This window comes from Camponotus floridanus, unplaced genomic scaffold (genome assembly GCF_003227725.1).
Source record: "Camponotus floridanus strain SB8 unplaced genomic scaffold, Cflo_v7.5 scaffold50, whole genome shotgun sequence".
Lineage (NCBI taxonomy): Eukaryota > Metazoa > Arthropoda > Insecta > Hymenoptera > Formicidae > Camponotus > Camponotus floridanus.
Window position 1 is genome coordinate 328174 of NW_020229659.1, and position 19309 is coordinate 347482.

General features: G+C 35.4%; 1 protein-coding gene across 2 annotated transcripts in view; it reads right to left on the minus strand.

Annotated features, from left to right (window-relative positions):
- LOC105248927 (Krueppel-like factor 6) overlaps positions 1 to 19309 on the minus strand; it is a 332350-nt gene that overhangs the window by 211068 nt on the left and 101973 nt on the right. The window contains exon 1 of one of the 2 annotated variants that reach the window (XM_011254010.3): positions 9348 to 9587. The exons of the other annotated variant lie outside the window; for it this stretch is intronic. The gene's annotated coding sequence lies outside the window, so the exon portion shown is untranslated. Of the gene's footprint in view, positions 1 to 9347; positions 9588 to 19309 lie in introns of those variants that run through there. 2 annotated transcript variants of the gene reach the window in all.

Sequence of the window (19309 nt, forward strand, 5' to 3'; positions counted from 1 at the left end):
TTGTGCTGCAGAAATTTTATTCTAAAAATTGTAAATTACAGGAACAAATAATTCTAAAATTTACATTTTATTTTAGTCCATTTGAGCATTAAAGTTCATGCAACTGACTTTTCTCATCATTTTCACAGTTCAACGATGACATTTCAATCGCAAAACTCGACTTTACAAAATTATAATTTTATATAAATTTATATCAAAAAAATATTATAACTTTACATTAAAAAAATATTAATTTGCCATTATCAGTTTCCACTTTCTAGTAAATGAATCATCTTTCTTTAATTTCTAGTTAATTTAAAGTTAATCTAAAATAAATAGAAAAGTAAAGATTTCGAAAAATATTATAAACAATGATGACAGATTTTATAATTTTCCATCATTTTCCATTATTTATCATCGATCTGTCATTCGGAAAAAATGTAGAAAAATTTATATACTCATTAACTATCATGTATTTTTAAAGACGATGTAATATCAGGTATCATGATTTACACATTGTTTACAAATTCTTAGATTCATTTTTATATTAAGGTCGTTAAAATTACACAATCGGGACAATAGGATTGTCGACTGATGAATACTCATAATGCGGCGTAAATCACAATGTGAAAAATATTAATAACTTGATACAAAGTCCGCCCAAGTCGCAGATACTGGATAATCTGCACTCTTGTTTTCCTTTACATGAAGCGTCATGCCGCGCCTCTTCAATGAATCATTCTATTTACAAGGAATTAACACGAGCCTCGGATCGTTTGAATGGGTCTCGAAAGTTTGTAAACCTTCGATCGTTATCCCGCTCATAAACATGCGCGCTTTCGAAAAATGATTCATGCCAAGCATGAATAACACACGTGGAATTTATACAAACCAATATCTCATGCTTCACAATCAAAAACCAACGAGGTAAATGTAAAGGTAAATTACTATAAAACCAATATTTATTAACTTCATAATTAATTATCAACATTAGTTTCAAAAAAATTTATACAGGAATTTTAATTTTTTATGTACTATAAAGAAAACTGCGATAAAAAATCAATTATTGCATTAATGTAACGAGATACAATAGAAGAAAAAAAAATGTTTAACATTCTTTTTTCTCTCTTTGGCACGAATATGTGCTCAATTTAAAAAAAATGAGCTTCTATCGCAAGAGAACTTTTTTTAATATATTTAGCTGAGCACATAATTATACTGATAATTGCTTTCCTTTCACGAGCATAATAAACAGCCGCAACAAAAATAGGAAGAGAGACAGAGAGAGACTCATGTACACGCGCGCGTGGTCATTACGATATGCAAACCAAAGGTCGATTAAATTATCGCCTCGAAACAAGTTGCTATGTATGAACGAGACGATCATACAAATGCGTATAATTAGCCCTATCGACAAAGGAAGCACATTCTTGCGGGATGACACAATCAGGCGGCGAGAACATAAACAAAGTAGTTTTGTTTTGCACGTATGCGTCGCGCACAATATATCTACGATAACAGAGTATCAATGACAAGAACATAAAACATAGGACTCGTTAAATTTCGATCTCAAGAGATATCGGTATTTTTGTGCGTATTTTTCGATATCATCAATTCTTTTATTTTATGTTGTATCAATATTTCATGAGTATCAATAATATCCCGACGGTATAAAAAAAGTGCATACATATAGTATACATGTATGTACTATTTTAGTTTTCTAAAGTTATTTCTAAATTTCATTTATTTATTTATTAAGAAATAAATTTTATTTATGTATAATTTATTGTATAAATTTTATTTATATATCAATTTTATTTATGTTAGGAATAATTTATTTTTTATTTATTATTTACTGATTAGAAATAAATGGAAAAGAAATTCCTTTATTATAAACAGAGTAAGATATAGATGCATATAACATCGCATATAACATAATCAATTTATAATTATATAGCATGATTAAAAAAATAATCCTTAATAATCGAAAGTTAATTAAGTTGATAATAATTTTTTTAAATAACCTGTCACATATATGTTAGTGTTATATGTCGATAATTTCGATTCAACATCAATCGCGTTACGAATATATTGGAATAGAACAAAAGAGTCTCCCTACCTTCTTTAAAACGATTATCTCTAATAAACACGTTGGTCTCGTGTTCCATGTGTTGCGCCGCGCAAAAACATCTGTCGACGTCGCGTATGTACAATAAGAAGAGCCTCGGGAGCGCGATCGCGTAGAAGAGATCGCTTTTATGCGAGTTTTACGTAATCCACGTGTGCGCGCGCCATTGAATGCACCGGTTAGGTTAGGTGTTTACATCGGGTGATGCGTAACGGCAAAACATATGGTGCATGCACGCCTACGCGCGTTCGTCTCGTATCGAGGCGTGCAAATAGGATGAACGATGCGATGCGTCGATCAACGGCACGTCGTTCTCCCATGCTGAAATTCTATTAATCCCCTGGAGGAATTTTCCAACGCTTTTTCGCGTTAAGAATTACGCTTATGTTACGAGTTATCGCAATCATTTTATTAATTGTTCGTTTTTGTTCTCTTCAATTTAATTCATACGCTCTAAATCTTTTATAAATTGTTATGATTGTTAAAAGTTATATGAATTGTTATAAATTGCATTATTATTATTATAAATTTTTTATGTATTTAAATTTCAAAATTAGAGGTATCGATATTTTTATGCTTCGATATGATCAATTCTTATTTTATGTTATCAATATTTTCTGAGCATCATTAATATCATCATTAATGTCTACGAAAATTAAAAATGAATATGTATATTATTTTTGTTTTTTAAAATTATCTATAAATAATTTAAATTTCTTACAATAAATTAATCAGAAGAAATACAAATTTTCCAAATATATATAAAAATAATAATACAAAAAATAGATTGTTAATCTCTCATTGTCGACGTTACGAATTATCGCAATCATTTTATTAATTCATTTTATTTATTCATTTTTGTTCCCTTCAATTTAATTAATACGCTCTAAATCTTTTATGAATTGTTAAAAGTTATATAAATTGTTATAAATTGCATTATTATTATAAATTTTTTATGTATTTAAATTTCAAAGTCAGATGTATCGATATTTTTATGCTTCGATATGATCAATTCTTATTTTATGTTATCAATATTTTCTGAGCATCATTAATATCTATCATTATTAATGTCTACGAAAATTAAAAATGAATATGTATATTATTTTTATTTTTTAAAATTATCTATAAATAATTTAAATTTTTTCACAATAAATTAATCAGAAGAAATACAAATTTTCCAAATGTATGTAAAAATAAAGTTAACTATTTTACACAAAATAATTAATTATGAGAAATACTCATTTCTTGTAAAATAGTTAATATTAATAATACAAAAAATAGATTGTTAATCTCTCATTGTCGACTAATTTTGTTTGAAGTAATATAAACTAGCCAACGCGATATGCATGTAAATTTAGTTATATTTAAAAAAAATAAGCTATGTTTTAAATTCCAAAAATACCTTCTTTTCTTCTAATCTTCTTCTTTCAAATATATTTCTATTTTTTCCGAGAAACATATTTCTTGCTTGAAGCAATTTTCTCCAACAATCCACGACAATTACACGCTAAATATTTCTAGTTGTATGCAAGTTACAGCCTCGTTGAAATCGAAGATGGCGTCCTTGGCGCATAATATGGCGACGACAAAGTGCAACGCGGAACGATCTCGCGGCTTCTGACTCGCGATTCTTATTCGCCCCGTCTCTCTCGCGGCGATACACAAACACACCATCTCGACGTAAGCCACCTTTCCCATTATACACTTACGTAACAAGCACGCGTACACAACCGCCAATGCCAGTCAGGTATTTACACGGTACGCCGCGTACGGACTTAACGCATTCCGCCGGCGTTCACACACCCACGCGCGTATGTGCAACGCGCCGTATCCTCCCCCTCCCCCTTCTCCACCGCTCCGTCTCCCTACGTTTTCCGCACATGCACTCGGTCGCCGGTTCCGTGGGACACGAAAGAGAACGTTTCGCCTCGCTCCGTTCGCGCTATACGGGATGTTACAATGAGCGTGACGTCACTTCCGGAATATCCGGCACGGACCGTGAGGAGGAAGCTAGGTCGGTAGGTTGGTAGGTGGCGAGATGGATCGGCCGCTCGCATACAGGGTGTCGCGAATGTTCTTCCATTCGAATTTAAAATTAATTTCTTTTGATAACATTTATGACAGATATCTCTTTTTATCGCGCGATTTTAATTAATTTTTTACTTGAAGTATCTTGATTAAAATCTCGGCTTGTTATTAAAATGTAATTTAATCTAAATAAACGAGATTCTTTTGTCAACTATTTACAGCTATTAAATTTCGATTGATCGAAGATATTAACTGATAATAACTTGATATCATTAACGTTTCATCGTTGAAATAATTGCGATACTTTCTCATTTGTCATCCGATATCTATCCTTTCTAATAGAGAGAGAGAGGAAACATCCGGTAGTTCTGGAATAGCGTATGCAACATGTGATAAAGAAAAGGACTACTGCATGGTATTCGTTTCTATTCCCAATGTCGCTGTCGTTAACGGTATGTTATGGTACGTTTTATTACATAACGGCTGCGTTGTACGTGGGGTATTTACGATTCCGCAAGGTTCTCTTCGGTATTGGATAAGAGGTACGCAACTCGTGCATAAGCAGCTATAGTGAAAGTACGACATCGAGAAACATATCGTATACATATCGCAAGGTTACAGGAAATACATCATTGGAAAAATCTGTTTATGAAACATATCAATGGACAATCTTACGACGATAACTTTCATGGACAAAAAAGCTTTTTTCTTCATTCCCAACATAAAAATATTTATATCTGAACTCCTGTCTGAAAGACAAAAATGTGCAATAGATAATAATACAAATTATAAAAGGATATAGTTTTCATGAGAGATAATTTTAGTTTATATCTGATTTATCCGAGATAATATCAATTATAAATATACACATATTATTTAATTTATAATCGATTATAAATATACGTCAAGTCTTGTCTCAAGGAAATAAGCTTTACATCGTCCAAAAATTTTTTCAATTTCTTATAGGAAATGCATTTAATTTAACTATATCCGAAAGACTTTTGTGATACAAATATAATTTTTATATCTGTTAGAGATAATAATTTTAGATCTGATTTATCCGAGATGATTAATTATAAATATATGTGTATAATATTAAATCTATAATCGACTATAAATGTACATCAAGTCTTGAGGAAATCCTAAGTTTCACATTGTCCAAAAATTTTTTCAGTTTCTTACAGGGAATACATTTAATTTAATTATATCCGAAAGACTTTTGTAGCACAAATATTACAAAGGAATATAATTTTTATATCTATTAGAGATAATAATTTTACATCTGATTTATCCGAGATGATTAATGATAAATATATGTGTATAATATTAAATCTAGAATCAATTATATAAATATACATCAAGTCTTGTCTCGAGAAAATCCTAAGCTTCACATCGTCCAAAAATTTATTCAGTTCCTCTCGCAGGGAATGCATTTAATTTAACCATATCCGAAAGACCGCACGCTTAGTAAGTCGCAAACGGTCCCGGTGTCCTTTGCTCACCGGAAATTACGAAACGACGTTACTTTCCGCGTTTCCGCCGACGTAATGCAAATACGAATCTTGTCGACACTGTGCCCATTTCCGTGGATTAGGAAACGGTCGTGCATGGCGAGGGATTCGAGAATCGAAAGGGGATATCCGTCCGCTTAACTAAACGGCACTCCGCGCGACCGTGGAACGGATCGAAACTCCTGGCGCTAAGGATTAAAGTAAGCATCGATTGGAACGCGGCGGGAATTATCCCCTACCATCGGAGGAATTACGGAATCAAATGGAAGCGGCAGGAACAAGCCGGAGCGATATCCATGTATAATTTTATCGCAGCCGAATAAAAGAATGTTCAAGTATTTAAAAATTCTGTAATAAATGTTCCCCATCCCTCTCTCCTCTATCCGTCCATTATACTTTATTCCACATACCACATTTTTTTTCCACTTACATATCTAACGTATATATTTTCACAATACATATTATTACTCCATTTTACCGGAAAGTAAACAAGTTAACGGTAAACAGGGAAATTTTGGCGTACAATGTTGAGTCAACAGTTTATTGTTCGGTTTTCCCTCTGTTTAAGTAAATTAATAATTAAATTCATCACATATATATGTGCATGTGTGTCTCTCTCTCTCTTTCATAACGTATATTAAACTCGAAAAAAACTTGACTTTATAAAAAATGTGGTGTATTTATAACCGCAAAGTTATATCGATAATCCCCGTAGCGCAGGTAATCCAAACTTTGGCAAGAAGTTTTAACGATTTCACTGCCGGGCAAAAATTTCCGGCGGGATATGAGAAATCGTCGGAACTTTTCCGCCCAATCCAAATTGCTTGGCACGTCATAAATGATCGACAGCATTTTCGAAATCGCGCGAAAGATTTTTCGGAAGCAAAGTCTACGAGCGAATATTTGTCTCTCTCGGGATAAGTATAATATCTATCCGCGCGCACGTGTAAAGTGATTTTTTTCCGTCGTTACGGACCTAAAAAAATAATTACTCGAGCTCCAGATAACACTCGGGAGTATTTACGAATCGCCTCTTTATTCGCAGGATAACAAATTTTCGCGCACGAATGTCACCATATTGGATATCGCGGGCATTCGAAATTTATTTTAGTATTCAGTGGCGGATCCTGAAACCAATATAGAATGTAAAATTCTACCGCGCACGTTTCGCCACGTAATTCCTTCCCGGCGATCCGGAACACGAGAGATTTTACTCAAGTTTTCATAAAAATGCGCAACCTTGCGCCGGTAAATCGATTTATTGCTCGAGAAGGAATATCAAGAGACTTTTACCGGCTCGCAATTGCCTCGATCCGTAGAATAATATTCCAATAAACATTCAATGTTACTTTCGATCTTTTTCCTCCTTATCTCGTTTATTTTCCTCTTGACTCCAGAAGAGGCCAGATACTGGACAATAATAAAAATGCCACGATCGCATGCACGATATACTTTCCGACATGACAGCAATAAATTCAAATAACGCGCATATTTCATTTCGTGTCTTCCATCAAGTGCCATCATGAAGATACGATCGCGATTGCCGTTCTTTCTGCTGATAGCATCGTTTGGAGAAAACGATGTACTGGATTTTGACCCTTTGCTCTTCACCCTTTTCCCCCCCTGCACGCGAGCTTCAAAGTTTGATTTTCCCTTCATTACGAAGCATAAAGCGAGACATTAAAAAGCGTGACAATGCAAAGCTTTTTTCTTAACAAAGAAATAATGATTTACGAGTGACTATTAAAAGCTTGCCATGCATTACTCTGCATCGTAAAGTCAAACTATAATGATTAAAGCTCTTAACCTCCTGCACCCTGAGACGACCTAGGTTAAACGGATTCCGATCGAGTTAATAGTTTTCGTGTTGCCCCTTTCTATAATCATATCGTAACGCGAGGAAGAAAAAAATTCAATTCATCTAGATTAGCGTCATCCCGCATCGGTACATTAACCCTTGCCTTAAATCGATTATAGCCGGTTGCCAGGGAACATCGTATTTTCGCGTGATGATAAAACTTTCAAGTTTGCAATGACATCTCAAAACGGGAATATCCAAGCCCAACCCGCTTATCTAACCTGCAGCTTGCACGCGCAATATCGTGCAATACCGTAAGAAAGACGACCACGTATACGATATAAATACTTCCTCCTCCTTAATTGCGAATACAAGTCCCACGCCCGCGGGTTTCAAAGAAGCTAATCGTCTTAACGGCAACGGCGGTTAGTAAATAGCCGGAGATATTGACCGCCCTGAACGTACACGGAACGTTCGCGGAACGGTCCGATAAGCACGTCGTAAAGCAGTTAACGAGGAACGCTGTAGGCCACCGATCCATCGCTAATTACGGATTCACCCCGTGTCACGATTACAACGGAGATGCCCAGCTGGCGCGAGACGATCCGGCATGTTCTTATTGACGCCGGGACTTCCGGTTAATAACACGTTTCTGGTGTTTACGGTAATCGTCAGCGCTGCCTCATTACAAGATGAATTTAAACGCGGACGAATATAATATGATGTTTATATGATATTGTGTTGTATAATTTAGTTTGTTATGTTATATAATATTATGTTAAACTTCATTGAATTGTCAGTGATATATATCGGGTTTGACATGATATGAATTAGTGTTTTATTCCGCGCGTTTAATAATTGCAATATATTACAATATATTATTAATAAAGATAACATTTTTAAAATTAATTCAGAAAAAAATATTATTTATAATATTTAATAGCACCATCAATGTATATTATTATAATATAATGTATTATTAATAATATATTATTAATAATGCTTTACAATTTTACTATAAATTATTTAAAATAGAAATTTTAAATAGTATTCATATATGTAATTTTGAAACTTTAATATTAAAATTATATGAATAAAAATTTATGTGTTTAGTAAAATATTTTGAGTGAAAAATACGGTGTGCTATTCATCATATTTATCGTTAGTACGAGCAAAGCTAGCATTTGAATCTATCAAATGGTATTTTCATATCATATTCATCCCACATTTAGTATATTACATGCATTACGCAATTGTAAATCTAGATAAAAAAGGATTATATTTACGCGTGTGCGTATCATTCGTGTTAAAAGGATCGGCAATCGCATTTAGTATTATCGGCTCGAACGTGTGCATGATTGATTCATCGCGTTAATCCACGAACAGATATCTATATAAATTATCTACATAACTCAAAATAGAAAATCTGATTATTGGAAAAGAAAAATAGAGAAAATTTGAAATTACTTTTTCAAACCTGCATTAGAGAAACGAGAAATAATAATAAAAATATATACATGTCTCAGAGATACGATTGCAGAAATGTTCTATAATTAATTTGTGACAATAAAAGTAACGTAATAAACTCGCGTATTTTTCTCCCCGTATTCAACTTTTGTTCGATATATATCCTCTGTTTACATGACCATTATTTGCGTCGGCATTCGATATACTTTGAATAAGTTAATAATACGCGAATGTTACTAATATTTAATTATGTACAAAATTCGATCTCGATTCAAAAGAAAAAACACATCGGATATATACTTGTATTGTTTATCTCTACATGTGTGTCGTATTAATATAATAACATGTAACAATACAAGTATCCAATTTAAAACGCGTATCAAGTGAGGCAAACATATTAATTAAAAAAGAAAGTAATCGGTGAAAATTTACTCACTTGACAGTTCGATTCCAAATAATGTGCTGGCGTTGCAGAAGAATCCTTGGCAAAGCTTTCAATGGTACCTTCTAATCTTTAATCTTAACAGTCCGACACTCTCGTTCGACACACATTCGATGCACTTTGAACGAGCGAAAAACGCGAAATACGACAATCGTTCAACGCTACCGCGCAATCGTCTTCGAATTGGATTTTGATAAAAAAAAACGCGGAGCGATCTAACACACGTCCGAACTGTTGAGAAAGCACAGCGGTACTACCACATCGTACAATGACTACACGCGAGGAGATCAAAGGAAAAATAAACAAGTCGCCGGCGGCCTTCGAGCATCAAAACATAAACGTTGTCGTATTTTCAAATTTAATATATCGAAACTAGTTCTGTATGTATGTATGTGTGTGTCGTTTTATTATGTAATATTTTAATATCTTAAGATAAATATTTTAGACTTGCATATAATTTTCATTTCTTCATTACTAAAAATTGAAATAAAAAATATATACTGCATATTTGATACTCTTTAAGGCATTAAATATATAAACAAATATAAATATTATATGTAATATATTTTAAATATATAATTAACTTGTTGACTGTTTGTAAAAGTAAAATTATTAAAGAGAGAGGATTTAAAAAAAATTTCAGAGTCTTCATAAAATTCCATGATAATTTTCCGATTTTTTCTCGGTACAAAATAAATCCCCGAGAAATCCAGCTTTCCCATGTTTTTCCAGAGAGTAGACACACTGGCACAATACGATAGTTGGACCAATACTTTGCTCAGCATTTCCAATATGTACTTTATTTGCAAATAATTATTTTCATTAACTTAAAATCGTAACTCATGTTAATGTTATAATATAGTTAGATAATCATAGTATGTATTAATCACAGTGATCAACTCATTCCATTCCACTCACATGTTTCATCGCTATTATATCCGCGCACCGCAAGCGTCCCGACGCCACAAATGACTGCGCGCAACACGTTGTAGACGAGCAACGCAGACGATTAAACATCTCGACTTCCAATTCCGTAATTAGGACACTGTAATCCGATTTCGAAATTCCGAGCTTGCACATGTCCGGATGTAACATCAATGAAAATCGGAATATAATTTTAATTTTCATCATTAATTATTAACAACAATTGCGTTGCAATATTCATTAGATTGCAATGAGTATTATCACTCTTCATAATATTGCGTAAATAATAGAATAAATATCTGACCGTGTATGGTACGAGCGAAAAGGGTGTAAAATTCAAACCCTAAGCCCTAAATCCCTAAATTAGAAATTAAAAATGCGAAAATATCGCGTACGCTTCCTAAGGGGAAAGATTGAAAGGTCAAAAGCGAATTCTGGTGCTTGCTTTACGATAGACTGCTTATTTTTCCGTTCAGAGATGCAACAACGTAAAAAATTGCATCAAATACTGCAATTTTTGTGAAAATTGGAACAAGATAATTATACGAAAACTTCTGAAATTTTTTTTTCCTAAGAGACGCGAGATTTATCTTCTTTTACTGAACAAGAGATCTACACATTAAATGATAAGAATGATATTCTTAATTCCTTTCTTAGATATGTGGCCTGTTTTAAAACCGTACGATTATCTTATTTCAATTTTCAGAAATTGACATGTTCGATGTATGCGAAAGTGATATTAATTATTCGTTCTAAGCGACAGCCGCCGTTAGAAGAATCCCTCGGCCATTTGTCACTCCGCTATCGATTTCAATTTATCTTAATTGCTCGCGCGATTAGCTCTCTCGCGGCCGAAACACGACGACCGGCTTACAAAACGGGCCCCGGAATACAATCGACGTTGCATTGTGTCATTACGCGTTCGACGCAGCGGTTCCCTTAAACACTTACTCGTCGCCCGATCGTTCATTAATGAGCTAATTGCGAATGCATGGAATTAGGGTAGGCCGACCTCAAGCCGCCCCGGCCTCCCCCGCCTCCCTCCGCGCGGTCGATGCGTATCGATGCCACCCCCGAGGGACGAAAGTCCCGCTCCTCGTCCCTGCATCCTTCTCTCCCCCTCACCCGCGCTCCCCCTTCCTCTTTCCCAATATCATTCGCCGAGTCGGTTTCCCCTTTTATGGCGCATAACCGTAGCCATTTTGAGCCGGCCCGGCGAGTAATTCAATTTATAATTGAGCGAAAACCACCGGCGCTGGTGCCATTGCGTCTAGCCGGCAGTCTGTCGGTGCAACTCCGTACGGGTCATTAGTACGTCGGCATATCGACCGTCGTTTCCGCGCAGCCCGCCTGACCCCGCCGCGGCCACCCCGCGCTACCACTCTCGGCGCGAGTAGTCATTAGGAAATAGTTCCACACTCTCCCCGTCCGTTCGTCCCCGGACTCTCTCTCGACTCCGTCACGGTCCACTCTCGTCTCTGCGATCGCCTTCAAATTGACCGGACTGCCGGATCGACGAAAGAAGCGAAAAGATGCGGAATGAATCTCAGGGAAGGAGGAGAGAAAATTTCAACATACACAGAAAAAAAAAACAAGTGTCAAATCAAAACTTATATATACTTAAACTAACGCGTTTATTGTTTCGTATATACGCAACAATTTATAATCTTCTTAGAAGAGTTTAATAATTTTAAATTTTGACAATATTATAGTCTTATTTTAATATTGTAATTGTCACCTCAAGAATATATAATTATTTAATTCTACTTTAAGAAAATTATAATCTTTGATTTAAAAATGTTATTTTCTATCTAACATTGTTTCTTCTTCATTCAAGAAAATTAAATCTTAAATCGTAAGAATATATTTTTCTTGATTGAACTATATAAAATGGTTTCACTCGAGTAAGCACACTGAGAAAAAAATCTGGTTGTATTAATTAGAATTCTGGTAGATTCAACCAGTATGTCTGTTGGAAAATGGACGAACCAGAATTCTTGTAGAAATTACCAGATGAATCTGATTAATTTCTTCCTGTTAAATTTACCACATTTTCTGATTAATAATACTAAACTCACTAGCACCAAGTCGTCTAAAATTTTTTCCATCTAATCTCAAAAGTCTGTTTAATATTCTGAATTTCAACAACATTATTGAATAAATTCAATCCAGATTATTGAATAAATTATTTTAAATTCAGTTTGTTAGAAATTAAACTGATAAACAGTGATGCAAGAAGAGGATGCAGCTCAACACACACAATCAGAAAGCTAGCGTCCTCTTTCTGGTACTACTGCTCGTAAGAGAAAAAAATATACTTTGGATTTAATGTTAATACTACTTCTTTATACATTTCATAGCAAATATTGAATACGAGTTAAGAGTGACTCGTCGTCTAGTGACAAGCAAAGAAATTAATGTAACAAGAAATTTTATAGATCCAACCAGAAAACTAATCAAATCCTTACAGTAAAATCTATTAAACGTTCTAGTTATAAAAAATCAAATTTTATCATGATAACTAGAAATTCTTGTTTGATTTAACCAAAATGTCTTCATTCATATACGTCTTGTTGGTGCAATCAAACGATTTTTCTCAGTGCAATTATATTTTTCTTTAATTAACGCGATATAATCTCATTTCAAGATTTCCATGTTAAAGCTAAATATATTTTCAAAACAAGAATGTCCTTCTTTTCTGTGTAATAAAGAAAATAATATATGTTTGTCCGAAGTATTTTTGCAACACCTACTCTGGCAGAATCTATTATAAATTATTGATCGCTACATGTATTTAATTCATCTCACCTGATTCGCTCATCCGGTGCTGTCATTTTCGCAGAGAGCTGTAAAATATGCGTACGCACGCGCGCGCATAATCTATACCTTTAACTTTCCGCGGAAATTCGCCGACGCAGTTTTAACGAAACCCCCGTTCGTTTCATTTCTGCAAACGTAATCTACGGAGGCAAATAAAAGGATAAAAGAAAACGCGAATCAAGAAACGCGCCAAGAATTTCGTGCAGAGCGAGTACATTTTATGCAAGTTAATTACGATACCTCTCTGTCGGTGAAAAAATTTAATAACTTATATATGACAGCGCGCGATAATCAATTTTACGATGCAATACCTATTATCCTAGTGAACTTGATAAAAGCGACCTATATTAATACGTCGTCTATTCACGGCCGCGTACGTTTTATAGCGTTTAACCGAATTAGGATCACGAACGAGCGAAAATTGATGCAGCGAGTAACGAGGAAATAACGACGCCGTAGAAAGTAGGGCTAATATTCTCTTCCCGAGGTCGCAAGTTGCAACATATGTGAAGAGGCAAACCCTCGCGACCAATTCTCCCTTTCTCCGTCACGTCGCCCGCTGCACCTTTTACCTCGCCTCCCATCCCCCGAGCGGGCAATGAATCAAAGCCGAATGAGCATTACCGCGACCGTATTGTCCGCGCAATAGAATTTAAACCAGGACCTCTCTCCTTTCTCCGCCAAGGAGAAACTTGCGCTCCGCTCGTCGGGCTCTTCATCTCACTCTATCACGGATCGCGCCCTTCCAGTCGCGGGAATCCCTATCCTTCTCCATCGTCCGCTTTTCTCTCGCCGTGGCGTTTCTATGGAAACGGCGCGAGGACCAAAAGCTCCGGTATATCAGGAGAAACAAAGTTGCTCGCAGATGTGGGAAGAAGCGAGAGGGACAGCTGGAAGAAGGACGAAAGGATGAACAAGGAGAACGCGGTAGTCCAAGGGCAAATGTGGCGGATGGATAGATTAGAAGGAGAGGCGACGATGCGACCGCGGTATGAAAACCGACGAGAGTGAGGGAAACGCCACCAGGAAGGACAGCGAGGACGAGCGAGGACGAGCGGGTAGAGTACCGTTAGAGGCCTCGGCTAAGGGAAACTTTGTAGACGCGACATTTCCTGCCGGCGATGCTGGCGCAGTCTCGCAGGCCATCGAACCGAGAAAGCGAGCGCGCCGCCTCCTCCGCCGGACAGAGAAACGTTCTCCAAAGTTACCGGAAATGGCAATGAACACGCGCTACGATGTACGTGCTCCACGAAGGCTGCTAAGTAATGTAAACACCGTGTAAATCTACTGCGCGGACGGCCTGGGATGTTTCAATCCGGGCGAGTGCATTTTAGATGCGCCTGCCGCGTATCTAGAATTTTGAGCGACTTTACGGACGTAACATTTTTTATTACTATCACGAATGTGTTATTATTTACTGTAGGGTAAACGAAGATTATAGCTTGTGTAGCACTGTTTTAAATTTATCGCTTTATAGTTGAAATAAATAAAATAAAATTTTTATGAAATGTGTTTGTAAAAAGCGAAACAAAAATGTTACGTCAAAATTACATCCTTCTTTCACCGCGAAAGAAATTAACCGTGAGTAGATGTCGATAAAGAATGTGAATAACCGAAGGGGAAATTGCGAAAATTAGACAGCGGATATTCTTGAAATGGATGGCGATATTTCGGGAATGTCGACGTTTCTCTTGTTGTCTCTAATCTAGATATCTCTTCATGATAGAGAAACTGAACATGTGTAGACACGCGTGTATGCGCCGCGGATTCGATGATATTTGCTCGCGTAGATCCGGATGGATTTACGGTAATAAACTCTCGGGTACGGAGGACACGATTTAAAGTACATATTCGAGTTGTCGGGGCGACATGGACCATTGTTGATACGATGCTCTCATACGATCCGACTGGTCAACACTCGTGTATCAGGATATCGAGATTTAATGGATCTTCCACCTATAATCGATCGCGATGCGAAATGGTAACGACGACGATCATGGTTGCAATATTACGTTACAATAATGAGATTGGATATTTATATAAATTTGTTATTTTGTCGCGATCTACGATAAATATATATAATACATTAATGGACGTCTAATGGATTCGCTAGATGAATGCGCAATATTCACGCAACGATTGTTAATGAAACACGTGCTTGAATTTTTTACAATATATTTGATATCTGTGAGATAAATTATATCAAAGTTTGTTTTTTTTTTTATTAAATCCATTTCTATAAATGTCAATCCATAATCTATTATAACGTGATATGTTCCCGATAAAAATACGCTTAAGTATATTCTGAAAATTTATTGTCTCTCTCTTTCACAAAAAAGAAGCAAATTTATATTTGTACCTTCAGGAAAATTCGGAGCAAATGTCAAATGTAACATGCACTACGCAAGTTAAATTACAGATTTATGTAAATTCATTATATATATCTCGACAACGTTAAATTTATCACTTTCGGAGCTAAGCACACAAGCTTTCGGATGCATCATACACGTATTTACATATCCGTCGTGAGAGGGCGAGCGTTTAGGAGAATATTGCGCAAACTGCCGGGCCGCGAATATCATTTTTGAATCATCGGAACGAGAGATAAAATCTATTTTAAGGATCCGTCATTTCTATCTCACCGCATTTATGTCGTCCAGCGCGATGATGGCGGTGTTCTCGAACTATTTCCATGGGGGGAAAAAAAGCTCGATGCGCCGATATGAAGACTCGTTCCAAGTTATTCTCGATATTCATCGCGCTAGCAACTTTATACGAGTGAAACTGTAGTATCGCTAGTCGATCTATCGATTCCCGATAAATTGTCTGTTGCGTGGGCTGCGGCGAGCCCGTTCGTCTCGTCGACGACAAATTCCCGCGCTTTCCCAGAATCGCTCCTAAATCATCGAGATCGGCGAGCGTCGAAGATCGTCTCGCCCATAAATCATCGAAATCTCACCGCGCGCGTTTACGACGGGTCATTTTTAAAAATGCGTTTCGCAATTATTGCGCCTCGATATTGTACGTGAGAGATACACCGGGATTAGTCTGTCCTTACTAGTGGATCAACGTAATCGGCTTTATCGATCTTGAGTGTATATGTATTTAAGGGATGACTTTGCTTTATCGGCGCTCGATTTTATTGATAACGATACGATGAAATGTGTAACTTTGTGAGCGCTCATCTATGTAAACGTTGATGAACTAGCGAGGCTCCGTTATTGCATAACTCATTTATGTTCACAATCTAGATCCTGCGACGGAAATGCTTGTCATGCCGTGTAAAATGTATTTTAAACACGAAATTTAATCGCGAGGAAATCCACGATGTTTAGCGCGGAAATCGCATGTAACTTGCTATCGTCGGTCGGTTTGTCGATGTTGAATTTTCGATGTGACGCCATTAAAAAAAAAAAATCGCGGCGCAACATAACGAGATCCTTTTATTTTTACCTCAACCTGTCTGCGACAGGAAACGGGCGACGCGTTGCCTGTTGCGTCGCCATTTAATCCTCGACGTTGACGTATCATCGTCCACATTATATCCCGATAATTATACGCGGTTAATGAGAAAATACAGATGCGCGGACGCCGAGATGTGCGGGCCGAGACTCGTAAAAATGAATCTTTTATTGCGATTCATAATTTATAGCGAATTAACCTGGCACGAAAATTTCAAAATGACGTTTGTGCGGAAATTATACGTGCCATCATCAAATGACTTTTCCCATTCGGTGGAAACTTGATCGAATTATTTCAAAGCTTCACATTTCGGTGACAGTTACATCGCTTCATGAATTTTTACGCGTTTTTTAAAATAAATAGCTCAAATTTTGAAGAGGGATCGATATAGTTTTTATTAAAAGCCAATAAATATCTTACTTTTCTTATTTGAAAAATATATATATTAAATAAAACTGAAATATATATGCTAATAAATCGACTTATTACTTTTATTATATATATCCTCCGATCCATATATTACTCCCATTGTTTTCTCTTGTGATGAGTATTATTGCTTTAAATATTTTTCGCGACGAGCATATAATGTTCTCAGCATTGTCCTTTTAATTATGCACAAAGATTAAATCTAACTTTGTATGACGAGAGAGATTTAATATCAATAAATAAATCGCTTCATATCAAAATTTGACATATGATATTTAGTATTTATTTGCGATTGACGCGCATCTGGTATATAAAATATCATGTTTTGTTATGCTCGACAAAGCAAATTAAAATTTTCACGAAACTTTTAAGTACATTTTAACAACTCTTTCAAATTGGCTTATATGTAACTTGTATTTAAACTTCGATTTTTTTATATTTTATGCATGTAATTTGTAGAATCTACTTTTTTATGTATATATTTATGTATATATTTATGTATATATTTAATACTTTTTATAATATTTCTATAAATAAAGATTGCGTTGAAAGTGTTGGAGAATTTGTTTTCTATACTTTTTTGAGAATCTGGGAAACTGTAATACATTCTCTTGCATTCTCTTTTCGGCGCCCATGTGCGCTTCGTATCGCCATTGGAGCGGATCGGCTACCCTTTTTACCTTCGCCGGACGATCCCGTGACGCCATCGCAGACCCTAATGCGATCCCGTCTATCCCCTATCAGTGCTCCCGCTCGCGTTTCACCATGCCACTCTGGCAATGGCTGTCCGGTGCGAAATCTGAACGATCGGCCAATTTGTTGAAAATAAATTTCCGACTGTCGAACGGGATTCCCCGATCACGAAGCTTCGATTACGAGACAATCTCTCACCAGATCCGAAAATTGCCCGAAGGGAAGAAGAATAATCGTTCTTCAGATATTGCGAGATTTAGATTTTGAAACAACAAACATTTTTAATAATAATTCGTACGTAAATATATAAAAATCAATACCCTTTTTTTTATTATTAACAAGCGTGCAAAAAGTTGGCATATTATTTCGTAGAAATTAATATATAATTAAAATTTTTATATCTTTATTTTCATTAATAATTTCTGACAATTTAAATCATGGTCATGGTCATTAAATAAATTTTCCTTGAGGAAAATAAAAATGAAAAATTCAGAATTAAAACGCCAAATTCATGCAGCGTTTCATTTTGTTCTGTCAAATTTTCCTTATCATTCACCATCAAATTTTCAAAAATTTAAATTTTACAAAAATCCTAAGAGAACAAATTTCTACCTTAAAAAAAACATTAATTAAAATAAAATGCACGAGCAAATTCACATATACGAGCGTCGAATAAGATGCTGGACAATTTTCGAGTGTTATATTTTCTAGAACAGTTTTCATATAATTCTAAGCATATTTATGTATTTTAATAAAAAGTAAAAACCATTAGAACGATTAAAATATTTTTTAAATAATTTTTTCGCTCGAAATGACATACAAAAATACGATATTACTATAGCATATATAAAAATATGCCCTCTTCACACACAAAATAAATTATTTAAATTACATTCTGATACTAATGATATGACTCTTTATGAAATGCAATAAATATTATTATCATCATATATAAGAATAAATATCATTATTGAAAATTAATCAACATGATACGCTTCTCTCAAAGTACGAACGAAATAAATAATTTAAAACGTATTCTATAAAACACACAATAAATAATAAGAACTCTTTAAAATAGATATGCAATCGCATTATTATTTAATATTTAGCCCTTATTCTCAAACAAAACAAAATAGAGATATTATCATCTGATTGAAGATAACGTTTCTCAAATTTAATTCGGTCGCTTTGAAATTCGATAGTTTACACTACTTCCGATTCGCGTAAGGGAACTTGGGCGTCATGACGGCTATGGTACGCGATCGTAAGCGTCGGAAACTAAGGATCGTGAAATTAATACGCAAACACCTGTAAACGTGTAGACCTCGGTCACCGATATAGATGTATACCGAATATTCCCCGCTTTATAGAACCTGAGCATAATTACACGTACTAGCGTAAGTTACGCTTAAGTGCGTAATATAATCCTCTGGCATTAACAGTACAATATTATTACACGTGTTAAATTTGATCGCCTGTTATAAGTTTCATGTAGCCTGAGCTTCTGTCTCTCTCTCGCTCTCTCTCTCTCAGGAATGCGAAATATACAATAACCCAATGTTGCGCGAATAAGCTGAATAAATTCGCTATCGATTTCCATTTATTCATAAAGCTTCTTACTCACATCCAGA